The sequence below is a fragment of the Gossypium hirsutum genome, chromosome D12, assembly GCF_007990345.1.
Source record: "Gossypium hirsutum isolate 1008001.06 chromosome D12, Gossypium_hirsutum_v2.1, whole genome shotgun sequence".
Classification (NCBI taxonomy): Eukaryota; Viridiplantae; Streptophyta; class Magnoliopsida; order Malvales; family Malvaceae; genus Gossypium; species Gossypium hirsutum.
Window position 1 is genome coordinate 16,604,088 of NC_053448.1, and position 16,218 is coordinate 16,620,305.

The 16,218-nt window shown below is 33.9% G+C and overlaps 1 pseudogene; it reads right to left on the reverse strand.

Annotated features, from left to right (window-relative positions):
* Positions 1–2,876: 2,876 nt before the first annotated feature.
* On the reverse strand, positions 2,877–2,975 carry LOC121224828 (uncharacterized; annotated as a pseudogene).
* Between the last annotated feature and the right edge of the window lie 13,243 nt (positions 2,976–16,218).

A 16,218-nucleotide genomic window follows, 5' to 3' on the forward strand; every position in this document is an offset into this window, starting at 1 on the left:
TAACTTAACATAAGGTTTTAAAAAAAATTAAGTTTATATAATATATTATAATTAAAGCTACAAATTATTTAGACTGTAAACCCAAATATTATAAAGTCAATGTTAATTCTGCAAATTAAAAAGTTTTTGTTGCACCATATTGCGGTATATGATACTATTTGAGAGAATTAAAAAATGAAAAGAAATGAAAATAAGAGATGCAAATTAAAAATAATAATTAATCAATAGTAAAACCCTATGATTACAATTTTATCCAATGTGTTAGCTAATTGATCCATCTCTACTCAATTTATCCTAATAGAGCTAATTATTAACCTGGAAAACTAAAATTCCCTTAATTCTTTTCCAAATAATTAAAGAAATAATTTAATCTAACTATTGAGCTATATTCCTATGTCAATAATTTAAACCCTTAGCGAAGGTCATCCCATGTTTTTAAATATTTTCTGTTACAATAAAAATAAGGAAGTGTGTAATCTAGTGGTTTAATAACTTTGTTTTATATTGATTAAAATCATTTTTATTTAAATTATGTTTGATGAGGATACTTTAAGTGTCCAGTAAGAGAGATAAAACCCATCGATATGGACTATGTCAAGTAAGTGATTCCAAACTATATTTGTTGTGAAAAGCATGTTGTGTGATCTTAATGATTATTATTGATATAAAATGTATGAAAATCTCATTCTCATGTTATGTGATCTTATGGCATATGTGATTTTCGCATGATTTATATAATGTGAAATATTGATATAAAGTGTATATATATGTGATTTGCATGTTAAGCATGCTTATGTGATTTTAAGTGAAAAGTGATTTTGTGGCCATATCACATGCATGGGGTGGGATATGTGAAAGGTGGAAGAATGTGGTAGTTTGTTTGCAAAAGTGGTGGCTTGTCCACAATTTGATTTTGTGGCAGTTTATCTACATTACCGTGACATTGTTCACAACTTGGTGTGCTATCAGATGGACGAGTTCGGAGGAACTCGATTGTAGTGTGTAGTGGAGATGGGTAGGACCGTTTTCATAAAATCTGCATCATTTTACAAAATGTGCATTGGCATGATCAAGCATAGTCTAAATGTGAAATATTGAGTTATATAAAACTGATATCATTATTCTGATTGTATATTGTATATGTTCATATGTTTGTGATTGTGTTTATGTTAATCTCACACCGGGCTATAAAAGTTCACCCGATTACTGTTATAATCTTTCAGGTAACACTCAGACATAAGACTTGGATTCAGCATTCGGTGGAGCCTCTTGAATGTTTTTACCTTATGAACATTTTTATGAATTTTAAAAGCTGTTTGGATTTTGTTTTGTGGACTTTGGACATTACTTTTTATTTTGGGATGTGGTTTGTTTTTAAAACTTTAGAACTATCATACATGCATGCAAATTTATGAGATTTCAAGTATTTTTAAATTATGAAATTTATTTAAACTACTTAAGATTTTACTTGGTTTTCAAACAAAATAATAACTCGTAAATTTTCTAAATAGTTTTATTGAAATCCGCTGCGAAGTTCTTTCAAAAACCATTTTTATAATTATAATGCAAAATTCTTTATTTTAAATAACTTAAAACGATATTTCGATAAATTTTTCCTTTTTTGAATAAATATATTATTAAGTATTTAAAAAAATTATTCGATCTTTAAATTTTTAGCTTTTGTCAAAACAACTCAAATCTAGTGATTTTCAAGAAGCAAATAAATTCGAGTGTCATTAATGTGATTTTCAAGATTCAGCCATAACGTCTAGCTTGGGTTTGGGGCATTACAAACCTAGTGACCAGAATTGAGTTAATATGCCTTCTAATAGTCTCCTGCATACTCACAAGGTATATTAGCTCACCTTTAGGCATCATTCAGTCACTGAGGTCAAAAAAAGACTTGAATAACACATTTTTTTACACTTAACTAAATTTGTTGAAATGTAATTAAAACATAACTAAAATGCTTATGTTCAAGCTCCTAAAGTGTGAAAACTAGTTTAATTTGCTGCATCGAATTACGACAGATCACCTACCTGCTCTGAACTTACTCTATATGCCTTACTTCTATAAATAGTATTCGAACATTAGGGCTTCGCCAGGGAGGATGTTACAACTCTCCCCCACTTAGGACATTTCGTCCTCGAAATTCATACCTAAAAATAACTGAGGGTATTCATCTTTCATTAAGTTCTATCTTTCCTGGGTAGCTTCTTTAGTATTATGATTCCTCCATAAAACCTTAACCAAGGGAATTCTTTTATTTTAGACCTCCTTAACTTCTCCGGCTAGAATACAGATGGGCAATTTGGTTTATTTATTTTTATTTAATTAATCTTTTATTTTTTGTAATTTTCTTTTCAGGTGTTTATGAGTATTGATCGAATCATCAACTTACTCTTTGGAGACCTTGAAATAAAGTGGACATTTAGACAAAGGAGATGAGAAATATTAGCTCAGAGACAAGTTGTAGAAATGGACCCTAAAAATTGAAACGAAGTTTAAAGGAATGGAGTTGCTAATGCTCGTAACCCAATCTATGTTGCTGATGACAAGGATCGAGTTATAAGGTACTACACTGTACCACTTTTTAATGAGCTTCATCTAGGGATTAGAAGACTTGAGATCGAGCCACCACAGTTTGAATTGAAGCCTATGATGTTCCAGATGCTTCAGATAGTGTGCCAATTTAGTGGAATGCCCGTAGAAGATTCGTACCTTCACCTTTGACTGTTCATGGAGTTGAGTGATTCCTTCAAGATAGTTGGTGTAACTGAAGACACATTGAGTTTGAAGTTGTTCCCATACTCGTTGCGAGATAGAGCACGAGCATGGCTTAATTCATTTGCACCTAGTTTAGTTTCTACATGGCAAGAATTAGCAGATTGCTTTTTGGTTAAGGATGATGAATCCTTATACGAGGCATAGGAAAGATTTAAAGAGCTACTATGAAAATGCCCTCACCATGGGATTCCGCGTTGCATCCAAATGGCGACATTTTATAATGGTCTCAATGCACACATTAGGATGGTGGTAGATGTTTCTGTGAATGTTGGTCTTCTTTCTAAGTCTTATAATGAGGCTTAAGAAATTATCAAGAGAATAGCCAGTAAAAACTATCAGTGGCTGACCAATCGAGCAATTTCAGGAAGACGAGTAGCAGGATTACATGAAACAGATGCTCTCACTTCACTTGCAACTCAAGTATCTTTAATTTCTTCAATGCTTATTATTTTTTCTCCTAATAGACTGAATAATGTTACTGTTGTGCTGCCAATTCAATTTGACAATATTTCTTGCATATGTTGTGGGGACAGACATTCGTTTAAGAATTGTCCATCAAATCTCGACTTTGTCTATTATGTAGGAAATCAAAACCATAATAGAAGTGGACAAGGACCATAGTCAAACTTCTATAACTCTTTATGCTGAAACCATCCAAACTTCTCTTGGAGTAACCAAGGAGCTAGACCAAACAACACCTATATACAATATAGATCAAATCAACCTCTAGGGTTCAATCAACAAGTTCAAAAACCATCACAAGCTAAACCTTCCAATAATTTGGAAATTTTTTTGAAGGCATATATGGCTAAGAATGATGTCTTAATCCAGAGCCAACCAACAACACTGGAAAATTTGGAGAACCAAATGAGTCAGTTAGCTATGGAGCTTCATAATAGACATTAAGAAGCTTGCCAAGTGACATGAAAAATCCATGGAGTACAGGTAAGGAACATTGCAAAGTAGTTTCTTTACGAAGCGGAAGGACTTTGGAACCTAAGGTAGTTGAGGTTGAAGATGAACCTGCTAAGAGAAAGGAAAATCAACCGACAGTTGAAATTCCTGCAACACAGATGTCAGATTCTAAAAATTCTGAAGAGGTAAAATCTAAACTAAACAATTCTAATAAACTAACAACTTTTTCAAATGCATATTCAATACCATAAAAATTTGTCCAATCCAAGCCAAGGTTCCATCACCTTTGTATCCACAAAAACTCAGGTAACAAAAATAAGAGGTGTGATTCATGAAATTCTTGGATGTTATTAAGTAGCTTCACATCAATATCCCATTAGTAGAAGCCTTAGAACAAATGCCTAACTATTTCAAGTTCATGAAGGACATTCTGTCCAAGAAGAAGAGACTTGGCCATTTCGAGACTATAGCACTAACAAAAGAGTGCAGTGCGTTCCTACAGAACAAGTTACCTTAAAAAATGAAGGACCTTGAGAGCTTTACTATACCTTGTAACATTGGAGAATATTATTATGGTAAAGCTCTATGTTTTTTAGGAGCGAGCATCAACTTGGTGCCAATGTTTGTTTTTAAGATGTTAGGTATAGGTGATGTTAGACCAACAACTGTGACACTTTAATTGGCGAATCGATCTCTAGCACACCTGGAAGTAAAGATTAAAGATGTTCTAGTACATGTAGATAAGTTTTTTTTTCATGCTAATTTTATCGTTTTAGATTTTGAAGTAGATAAAGAAATACTGATAATCCTGAAGAGACCTTTTCTAGCAAAGGGAAGAACATTAATAGATGTGCAGAAAGGTGAGCTCTCTATGCAAGTTCAAGATGACCAGGTAACATTTAATGTTCTTAAAGCCATGAAATTCCCTGATCCGATGGAAAAATGCTTAGCAATGGAGGAGATAGAATCCTTAGTCTCTACAGAATGAGAGTGTAATTTTGGGAAAGACCCATTGGAAAACATCTTAGGGTCTAAGCCACTAGAGGATGAACAAGATAAGGAAAATATGGCTTTGAGGGTTATGTTCGAGCAGCATGTTTTCAATCATTGGAGTTAGAAACCTGTGAATACACACAACAAAAGTTTTTAATCAAGGAACCGCCCAAAATTGAATTAAACTTACTTCCTTCTCATTTGAAATAAGTTTATCTAGGTAAAATTTCTACTTTGCTTGTGATTATTTTAGCAAAATAACAGAACGCCAAGAGGAGTAGCTGATTGAGGTTTTAAAGAAATTTAGAAAAGCGATCGGTTGGACTATAGCTGATATCCGAGGAACAAGCTTATCCTTTTGTATGCATAGAAAGGTTATGTTGAATCATGACTTCTTATAACTTTGGTAGCAATGATGCAATGCTAGAGGCCACCCATTGCTTTTAATGGTAGAAATGTTCTAGTTTTACTACCAACATTGTAAGAGCCTACAGGGTCACACCCTATAGTTGAAGCGAACAGAATCTAAATACATTTGGTATTATATTTATTTATCACATGAAATTAATTAATTTTTGAATTAATTTAATTTTATAGTTAAATATTAAACACATTACAAGTACAATCTTGTTGTACACAAATAAAAAAATTAATAAAATTAATATATGAATTTGATTAATACTGAAACACCCCTAACCTATTTCCATCGCCAGAATAAGGTTACAAAGCATTACCCTTCAATCAGAAACATTTAAACTTTAAATCATTCAATAATTTAATCATAACATAAATTATTTATAAACATGCATATTGTCCCTAAATTGAGCCCTCGAGGCCCTAAAAATAATTCAGAAGAAATTCGAGACCAATTTAAAACAATTTAGAAACAGAGGTCACATGCCCGTATCTCAAGCTGTGTAACCTTTGAACTAGAGACACACAACTGTGTCCCAACCCATGTCATCACCTATGTAACTCTCTGAGTTGCCCCACATGCCCATGTGCCAGGCCGTGTAACTTACTGACTTGCAACCTAAGAAATCATTAGATGACACACGGTCATGTCGCCAGGCCATGTCTTTCACACGACAAAGTCACACGCTTGTGTCTTAGCCCGTGTGGACCCAAATTTACCTAAAATCAAGCCATTTCAAAACCATACCATGTATAAACATTTAGCCCAATAATGCACACTTTTAAAGCATCAAAACCTTACCTAAACACACACATATATACAAATCCCAAGACCCTAATTCAATTAACCAATATGCCATTCAAAGGCACCACAATATATCAAGACATCAAGCATCAAAACATGTTAATATTGTACCAATTCATTCATGGTAACCTATTCAATTACTTACCTAAAACATACAACATATTGACCATTCTCAAACCAACAATTTATACCAATGTGCCATAGACATCCATTATCAAAAAGTGACCAAAAGGACTTACCTAAGCAAGCATTATAAGTCCATCAACAATCCATAAACATCAAAGCACAAACATACTAAGTTACCATTTTACATGTTCATCGAAAACACCATTATAAACCACCATAAACATGCCATTATAAACCTTGGCCAAAATGCACAAAAACTACCAAATTAACTTTTGGATAGTGTGATAGATCTCCGACTAGCTTCCAACCAAATCGAGCTTCCTATAATCTATAAAACATAGGAAAGAAACTATGTAAGCAATTAATGCTTAGTAAGCTCATATAAACTAAACACAACTTATCAATACATTTGCATAATATAAAGCATAAGTATAATGCCAACCAAAACCATAAGCTTGACATAAGCCTAAACATCACCATCAAATACACAAGTTAGCTCACTTGTAAATAATTCAAATCAATTGATGCGTGCTCGTATTCGTGAATTCGATTACAAGACGTCGAATTTCCCGATCATCTAATTTCAGTATCGTTTCAAGTTCGTAGTCAAAGTGAAATTGTGAGTAATAGAAAATTGGTTGAATAAAAATATCAAAGAAGGTTTTAGAAGGATGACATGAATCAAACACTAAGAAAAGAACCATCGATATAAATGATCGTGACCCAATTTTTATATATTGAAATAACAAACAAGTCTTTGAAGAAAAAGAAGTAAAATATGACCCGCTATTTAGCAAAATAGGAACCAACAGTATGTAACAACGCCACACTTCAGAAAATAAGGAAAGAATAAAAGTGATAAGTTTAAAAAGAAAGGGTTTGACGCCACAAGGAGAACCTTGAAAAGTCCAAGTAAGTTGGACCAAGAACAAAGAGATATAATTCTAACACAAAACTCAGAAAAATTCATTAGCCAATCAAAGTTCAGTATATTTATAGGCACTTTTGTGACTATTCAAATGCCTATGTGAGACTTTTCATATTTGACCATTAAATGGTATTATTACAAGCACTAATTTCATTTTTAACTCTTGTAAGGAAGCCAATGAGTCACATCTCTACGTTGGAATCTGGTGTAGTTGAAAAGGCATGCCAGTTCTCCTTAATGAAGACTTAATGTGTTTAATTGATATCCCTTCAGCTCCCTTGTAACTAAATTATAAAAACTTGTGTAACATCCTCTTAAATGGCACCATGATGAAGGTATAAGACTCCAAAAACGTTCAGACTTGAAGAGTCTCCTTTGGTCCATTAAATTGCCTCCTTAATGTTCTTTAAAAAGCTTTGAAACCGTCCAACTTGTAGAGTCTTTAATCCTATGAAAATTCACCTTCAAAATAGATATTTAAGATTAAACAATAACTTAAAACACTCATAAAAACAACATATTTAATAACACTCATGCACACAAATTAAATGAACATGCAACTTAAACCATACTTGAAGTAAATTAACAAATGAGAAGATTTAATGCATGACTTATTAAATAAGAAAAACACATAATGCAGGCTGAAAGGATACAAATATAATAATGTAAAGCATTAACTAAAAACACATTCAATAAAGAAGAAACATAATGCACATTTTAAAATATGTAGATGTATTATTGCTGAGCATTAAATAAAGAAGCATTTAACAAAAAAAAAACACATAATGAAGTAGATCATTAAACAAAGATGCATTTAACAAACAAAACACATAATTAAAAATTGAAAAGTTTGTTCAAGCTAATCAAACTGTCACATGCAATACATTGCATGAAATTGGATCGTTATCTTGAATCCAATAGAAATTAGACTTCTCATGTTTGACCCAAACTTGCTGAATCAACCCTAACATCATATCTTTGAGCTTCTTGGATCTAGCCCAAGTCATAGGCCCAATGGGAATTTCAATTGGATTTCTTCTTGAATTCTCTTCATCTTTCAACTCGATTGGTATTGACATGGGCGACTTTGATTTTGTTCCAATCGATTCTTCATCAGACGCGCCCATGCATGTATCATCCCCTCCCTTGTCAAAATGATTTGTCCTCAAAGCATCACCTGCATTATAAGGAGATAAATCAGATACATTAAAGCTAGCACTAATGTTGAACTCACTTGGAAGGTCTAGCTTATAGGAATTGTTATTAATCCTGTCTATAATTTGAAAAGGTCTATCTCCTATTGGAAGGAGCTTTGATCATCGTTGGGCTGGAAATCTTTCTTTACGCATGTGCACCCAGACCCAATCTCCGGGTTCAAACAAAATTTTCTTGAGGCCTTTGTTTGCCTTCGTCTCATATTGCTTAGTTCTTCTCTCAATATTGTCTTTCACCTTTTGATGAAATTCCTTAACAAATTCTGCTTTTATTTTATGATCTAAATTAATAATCTAATTTGAAGGTAAAGGCATTAAATCTAAAGGTGTAAGAGGATTAAAACCATATACAACCTCAACTGGTAAAAACTTCGTAGCAGAATGAACGGTGCGGTTATAAGCAAACTCAACATGGGGTAGACAATCTTCCCACGTCTTCAAGTTCCTTTGTATGATCACTCTCAATAATGTAGACAAAGTTCGATTAACTACTTTAGTTTTTCCATTCGTTTGTGGGTGACAAGTAGTTGAGAACATCAGCTTTGTGCCTAACTTACTCCACAAGGCTTTCCAAAAGTAACTCAAAAACTTAGCATCTCGATCTTAAACTATAATTCTCGAAATCCCATGCAATTGAACTACCTCCCTAAAAAACAAGCTTGCTACTTGCAAAACATCATCAATTTTGTGGTAAGGTATAAAGTGTGCCATTTTAGAGTATCTATCAGCCACCACAAAAATAGAATCTCTACCATTTTTCGATCTCGATAGTCCTAACACAAAGTCCATCGATAAATCAACCCAAGGTTCCGTAGGTATGGGTAAGGGCGTATGCAACTCACGAGCTTTAAGTCTAGACTTAGCCTTTTTACACATGTTGCACCTTTCACTAATTCTTTCAACATCTCGTCTCGTGTGGCCAAAGGAAATGTTCTTTTAACATGTCTAAAGTTTTGATCACGCTAAAATGACCCATAAGTCCTCCTCTATGTGCTTCCTTCACAAGCAGCTCACGAATGAATCCTTGAAGAACACAAAGCTTGTTTTCTCTATAAAGAAAACCATCATGTCTGAAAAATTTTCCAAAAGCTTTTTTTTCACAAGCTTGATATACATTTCCAAAATCAACATCAGAATCATATAAGTATTTAATATACTCAAATCTAAGAAATTTTGTATTTAGAGTTGATAACAGAGTATAACTACGTAACAACGCATCAACAACAATATTTTATTTACCTTGTTTGTACTTGATAACGTAGGGAAAAGTTTCAAGAAACTCTACCCATTTCCCGTGTCATTTGCTCAACTTATACTACCCTTTAAAATACTTCAATGACTCATGATCAGTGTGGATAACGAATTCTTTTTGTCAAAGGTAATGTTGCCATGTTTCCAATGCTCATACCAAGGCATACATTTCTTTTTCATAAGTCGGGTAATTCAAAGTATCACCATTCAACTTCTCGCTAAAGTACGCCACTTGATGTCCTTCTTACATCAACATAGTGCCAATGCCTAAACCTTAAGCATTACACTCAACTTTAAAGGTTTTAGTAAAATCAGGTAAAGCTAATAACGGAGCATTGGTGAGTTGTTCTTTTATCAAATTAAAGGACTGTTCTTACTCATCTCCCAAATGGAAGTTCGAATTCTTTTTAATGACTCCATTTAAAGGTGCAGCCAAAGTACTAAGATTCTTAACAAACCTTCGATAGAAGCTAGCTAGTCCATGAAAGCTTCTAACTTAACTTACACTTGTCGATCTTGGCCAATTTTAGATAGCACTCACCTTTTCTTGATCAACTTCGAAACCTTTGGAAGTCACTACAAATCCTAAGAAAACAAGTTTTTCAGTACAAAATGAGCATTTCTTAAGATTAGTAAATAACTTCTCCTTGCGTAAAACCTAAAATCAAACCTAAGTGCTGCACATGTTCATTTAAATTCTTACTATAAATCAAAATATCATAAAAAAAAACAACACAAAACTTACCAATGAAGTGTCGCAACACATGATTCATCAATCTCATGAAAGTGCTAGGTGCGTTAGTTAGGCTAGATGGCATGACTAACCACTCATACAAACCATATTTTGTTTTGAAGGCTGTCTTCCACTCATCGCCTTTTCACATTGGAATCTAGTGGTAACCGCTCTTCAAATCAATCTTTGAAAAAATGTACGAACCACTCAACTCATCCAACATGTCATCAAGCCAGGGTATCGGATGCCTATATTTAATAGTTATCTTTTTGATAGCTCAGCAATCGACACACATATGCCATGTACCATCTTTTTTTGGAACCAACAACACAGGTACGGCACAAGGACTTAGACTCTCACGAACGTAACCTTTCTCCATTAATGCTTCAACTTGTCTTTGCAACTCCTTAGTTTCTTTAGGATTGCTTCGATATGTCGGTCAATTCAGTATAATGGCACTGGGAATAAAGTTAATTTGGTGCTCAATTCCTCGAAGGGGTGGTAATCCATTCGACACATCATCAGGAAAGACATCTTGGTATCCTCTAACATTGAAACAATAGAAGATGGCAAAGTTTCATTGAGTTCATTAGTATTAAACAGGGCTTCCTTGTACACAAGTACAAGCAGTGGATGTTTAAGAACTAGAGTTCTCCTAATTTCTCTCTCATTGACATAAAAACTCACTTTTTCAGTTTCTTTCTCCTCTTTTCTATTGATTTCTTTTGATTTTACCTCATAATTTTTTTCTTTTTGTTGCTCTTTTCTTTTTCACTCTCATCATTCTTTTCTTTTTCTTTTGATTTTGTTTTTTCACTCTCTTATTTCAAATGAATCTGATCTTTGTAAACTTTTTTTGATGTCATCGGAGCTAAGGTAATAGCTTTCTCATTATGCTTGAATGAATAGCGGTTAGTGTGGCCATCATGTACCACTCATCGATCTATTGCCAAGGCCTCCGTAGCAAAAGATGTCCAGCATGCATGGAAACAACATCACAAAACACTTCATCGCTATACTTGCCAATGGAATCAGGAACTACAACTTGCTTGGTCACCTTGATCTCCCCACCATTGTTCAACCATTGCAACTTATATGGCTGAGGATGTTTAAGTCTTGGCAATCCAAGTTTTAAAGGTTATGGCTTGGTAAACTTGTAAATTGAAATAATTTTGAAGGTTAAATAAGTAATTAAGTAAATAAAGACAAAATTTAGTAAAATAAAGCCAAGTATAATCTTTATGTTCTTTCTTCAACCGAATAGCCAAGAAAAGGAAGCCATTCTTGCTCTTTAGTGTTTGGCAAGCTTGTTTCCATCAATTAGGTATGTTTTTGTCCCGTTTTTGATAGTTCCTATATTTTCAGGATCGTTGTAGCTTAATCTAGCTAGCCTAGAGGATAATTTGTGAAACTGTTAAAGTATTTGAGTTTTGCCATTGATGAACATGTTAGGGTTTCGAAGTTTAATGGTAGAAAATGAATGGTTGTTGTTAGATAAACAACTTTTGTAAACGAATTTTTGATGAAATTATCAATTATGGATCAAATTGAAAAATGTGATAAATTGTGTGGTAAAATTGTAAATTTGTGAAATATATGGGCTGCTATAAATATTTTTATAATTCAACTAGGCTTGGGTAGGGATAAAATTGAATGAATTTCATTTTTCGAGCCTAGTGACTAAATTATAAAGAATTAAAAGTATAGGGGCAAAATGGTAATTTTTTCAAAATATGTGTTTGACTAAATTTAATATGAGTTATATTGAATTGAGTTAAATTCATTCGTATAGATCCGGTTAGACTCGTACGGAGTTAGATTGGGGCAAAGAAAAAATATCAGATTAGTCGCCTTTATATCTACGTACACTCGTCGAGGTAAGTTCATGTAATTAAATTGTGTAATTATATGCTTTGATTGAATTAGATGTATGTTATTTGCATTATCATCATATATGAATACCGATCACATGTCCAATGACGTACGACGGTTATTGAGCCCCGTTTGAACCTTAGGAATTTATAGGATACAAATGACATGTCATTAATGTTTCTGATTTTAGCTCTTATGAGCTTATCGATACTCAGCTCGTATGTGCTTATCGTTATTCAGCTTGGAGGTGCTTACCGTTATTCAGCTTGGAGGACCTTACCATTATTCAGTTTGGAGGAGCTTATCGTTTACAGCTCGTATGAGCATACATGTACATGAATTGATGAATTACAGTATAGTACACCTTGTGTGTACTACCTGCATATCCAATGATATTCTAAATTGTTCAATGGGCACTGTTCTGTTACGAGATTACATGAGTTCAATATGAACTACTACAGGTATTTACATGAGATATATGAAAATGATTTGTACATGATATATAGATACATGATGTGTAAATTATATGTACATGGAAGTTTTATTATTGTTGAGCTCATACATGTTTCTTAATATTTATATGAATTACATGACTAACATGGTTGATGACGATATGTGTTTAGGGTTTTTCCCAAATTGAGTTTGGATATGCTTTGTATTCTTACCTTAAATGTGACTAAAATGGTAAGTTAAATTCTATGTTATACGAACTTACTAAGCTTAAATGCTTACTCTGTGTTATTTTTTGTGTTTTTAATGATTCAGAAGCTCGTTCGGTTTGGAAACTTGTCGGAACTATATCACACTATCCATTGGCTCTTTTGGTACATATGGCTGTTTAATTTCGGTTATAATGGCATGTATAGGTTAATTTGGCCAATGTTGGCTTATATGTGTTTTGTTAAGATTAGCCACTTGTTCGGTTTGTGTTATGGAATTTTGGATATATGTATATTTTGCTTATCATGGTTGATGTGTGGTTTGGTTTATGATTGAATGAAGAGTTGTAAAAAGGTAGCCTAATGGGCATTTCATAAATGTGTTTGGAATGTGAAGAATTGATCATGAATTGGATTCTAGATATGTAAGGCATATAAGTTAAATATGTTAGTATGTGAAATACATTTTGGCATCAAATGATATTTTTTGGAAGGTAAGTAATTTGGTAAGAAATAATGTAAAATTGCTTAATAAACTTTGGATGCAAATATGCATATAAGTGAGTTATACATTTGGATATATTAAATACATGAATATTCATATTATAAGTTATCATTTGAGGTGCCTAAAGGCATATTGGTTGTATATGATGATATCACATGTTTTAAGCTTGATTTTGGTTGGTTTTGGATGCCTATTTATGACTTGGTTACATGCAAATTATTGTGTTTAGGTTGGTACCAAATTGGGTGAGAAATCTGGCTTGGAAAATGACCTATTTTCATCCACACGGGCAGAGACACAGGCGTGTGTCTCAACCGTGTGTCCCTTGTATTTTTAAAGAATGCAAGTCAGTATGCTCCCATGGCCTGGCACATTGGCGAGTGGCTTGGCCATGTGACCCAAGTTAGTGAGTTACACGGGCATAGACACGGCTTCGGACACGGCCGTGTGTCCCTATTTCGAATACCCACATAGCCTAAGACATGGGCGTGTCTCTTGGCCGTGTGAGTCACACGGCCTAGCCGCATGCACGTGTGACCCCTGCAGTTTTGAAAATTTTATAAGTTTCTGAAAAATTCTCTGAATTTTTGATTTAGTCCCGAATTATTTCTAAGGTGTATTTTGGGCCTCGAGGGCTTGTATTAAGCACAATATGCATGATTATGATCGATTTCTGACATGAATGCTATATGTTATGAAATATTTGAATTTTTGGTCCGTTTAAATTGTAAACGTTGGTAATATTCCGTAACCTTATTTCGACGATGGATTCAGGTTAGGGGTGTTACAGTGTAAAAGATGTTTTCCTGTTGCTATTCATTTTTCGAGGCATGAATATTCAAACTCCTTTTTACCACAAGAAGTTCACCACCAACAGCATATCCATTTCATTTGCATCATCTAGTGGCGGTAAAGACTCATCATTAGATTCATCTTCACTCTCAACTTCTCCATTGTCTCTAAAGACCATCTTACTTCGATTGGGATAATGGCTAGTAATATGCCTTCGGCCCAGACACTTGAAGCACTTGACATCTCGCAAACGATTTTGCTGCATTTCTACTTTTCTTTTATATGTAACATCACTTGCCTTTTGGAATTTGGGTGGTCCAAAATTTTCTTTTGCTGGCTTGGTTACATCCTTTTTAAAGGATGTTTGGCCCCATTTTGAAGCAGAACCAGTTTGGATGCCATTCAAAACACTCGTTTCTTCTTGAGTTGTAGCTCAATTTTTATGGCCATATGAACCATATTCGTCAATTTGACATAATGTTGTAGTTCAACAACATTATCTATTTCTCGATTTAAGCCGAACAAAAACCTCGCCATGGCAGCCTTTCGATCTTCATCAACATTGGCTCGGATCATGGCTATCTCAATCTCCTTCAAATAATCTTCCACACTCAGATTTCCTTGTGAAAGATTTTGGAGTTTCTAGAACAAGTCTCGCTGGTAATGACTAGGAACAAATCTTTTTTGAATGAGTGCCTTCATTTTAGCCCATGTTTCCACGGGTCGTTCTCCATTTCGTCTCCAATTCATGGTTAGTTGATCCCACCATATAATAGCATAATCTAAAAATTTGATGGCTGCAATTTTTACCTTTTTTAATTCTGAATAATTATGGCACTCAAATACCAATTCTATCTTCTTTTCCCATTCCAAATAAGCTTCAGGATCGATTCTTCCTTGGAATGAAGGAATTTGCACCTTAATATTTTCAAGATTGTTATCAACTTGCTCTTGCCCCCTTTGCTCTTTATTTATATGATCATTTCATCTCACACTTCATTCTGACATTTGATCACTTTGCACTTCACAGTTGCCATAGTAGTCATCTCGGTAATTTCTTACAGGTGCTTTTTGTCGTTAAGCATTAGGAACATGAGGTGATCGGCCTCGAGGTGGAGGTGAACGGCCTCATTGTGGAGGTAAACGTCCTCGTTGTCATTGTAAACGAGCCCGTTGTGGAGGTGAATAGCTTCATTGTACTCTCCCCTCTAACTGATCAAGCTACTTTTGGATGGGCTTAAATTATTTTGCATCATGCGTTCCATCTCCCTTAGCAATGCTTGATAAGCCAAGTTTGGAACTCCCCGTCCTTCATTAGAATTATTCCTTACAGGACTCCTTGACATGATTTCTATTAGTCACAAAACAATGTTGATAATGAAATATTCTTCACCAAATCAAACCTCACAATTTTCTCTCGGAAAAGAAAAATAACTCCTCTCGTGTTTGCACTTAGTTTGGCTTTTTCTCGCTCTTTTAGTCTCACTACTTGTGCCTTTTTCCACTCAAGTTCTTCTCTAAGTTCTGGATGGAACTAGTTAGGACCTGATCAAAGAACACTTGCAACAGTCGGTTAGCAAGAAATGGGTTGATATGTGGTAGGTTAGGTTCAAAAAGAAAAAGAAAGGAAAAGGTAAAAAAAATAATTTTTTAATCGAAAGATTTCAGTAGTGTGACAATTTGTCGAAAAATATAATATATACTCCAGGATATGAATCAATTTTTTTTCTTTTTTTCTTCTTTTTTTTTCAACTTCAATTTTTTTCACGAAATTTCACTTCGTATATTTTTCAAAATTTTTTTATTATTTCAAACTTTTTTCACTATTTCAAAACTTCTAATACGATACCTGGATTAGATTTCCACAGCTCTAATACCAAATGATGCATGCTCATATTCGTGAATTCGATTACAAGACACCAAATTTCCCGATCCTTTAATTTTAGTACCGTTTCAAATTAGTTGAATAAAAATAGGTTGAATAAAAATGTCAAAGAAGGTTTTAGAAGGATGACTTGCATGAATCAAACACTAAGAAAAGAACCATCGATATAAATGATCGTGACCCTATTTCTATATACTTAAATAACAAACAAGTCTTTGAAGAAGAAGTAAACTGTGACCCGCTATTTAGCAAAATAGAAACCAACAGTATGTAAGAACGCCACACTTCAGAAAATAAGAAAAGAATGGAGGTGATAAGTTCAAAAAGAAAGGGTTTGAC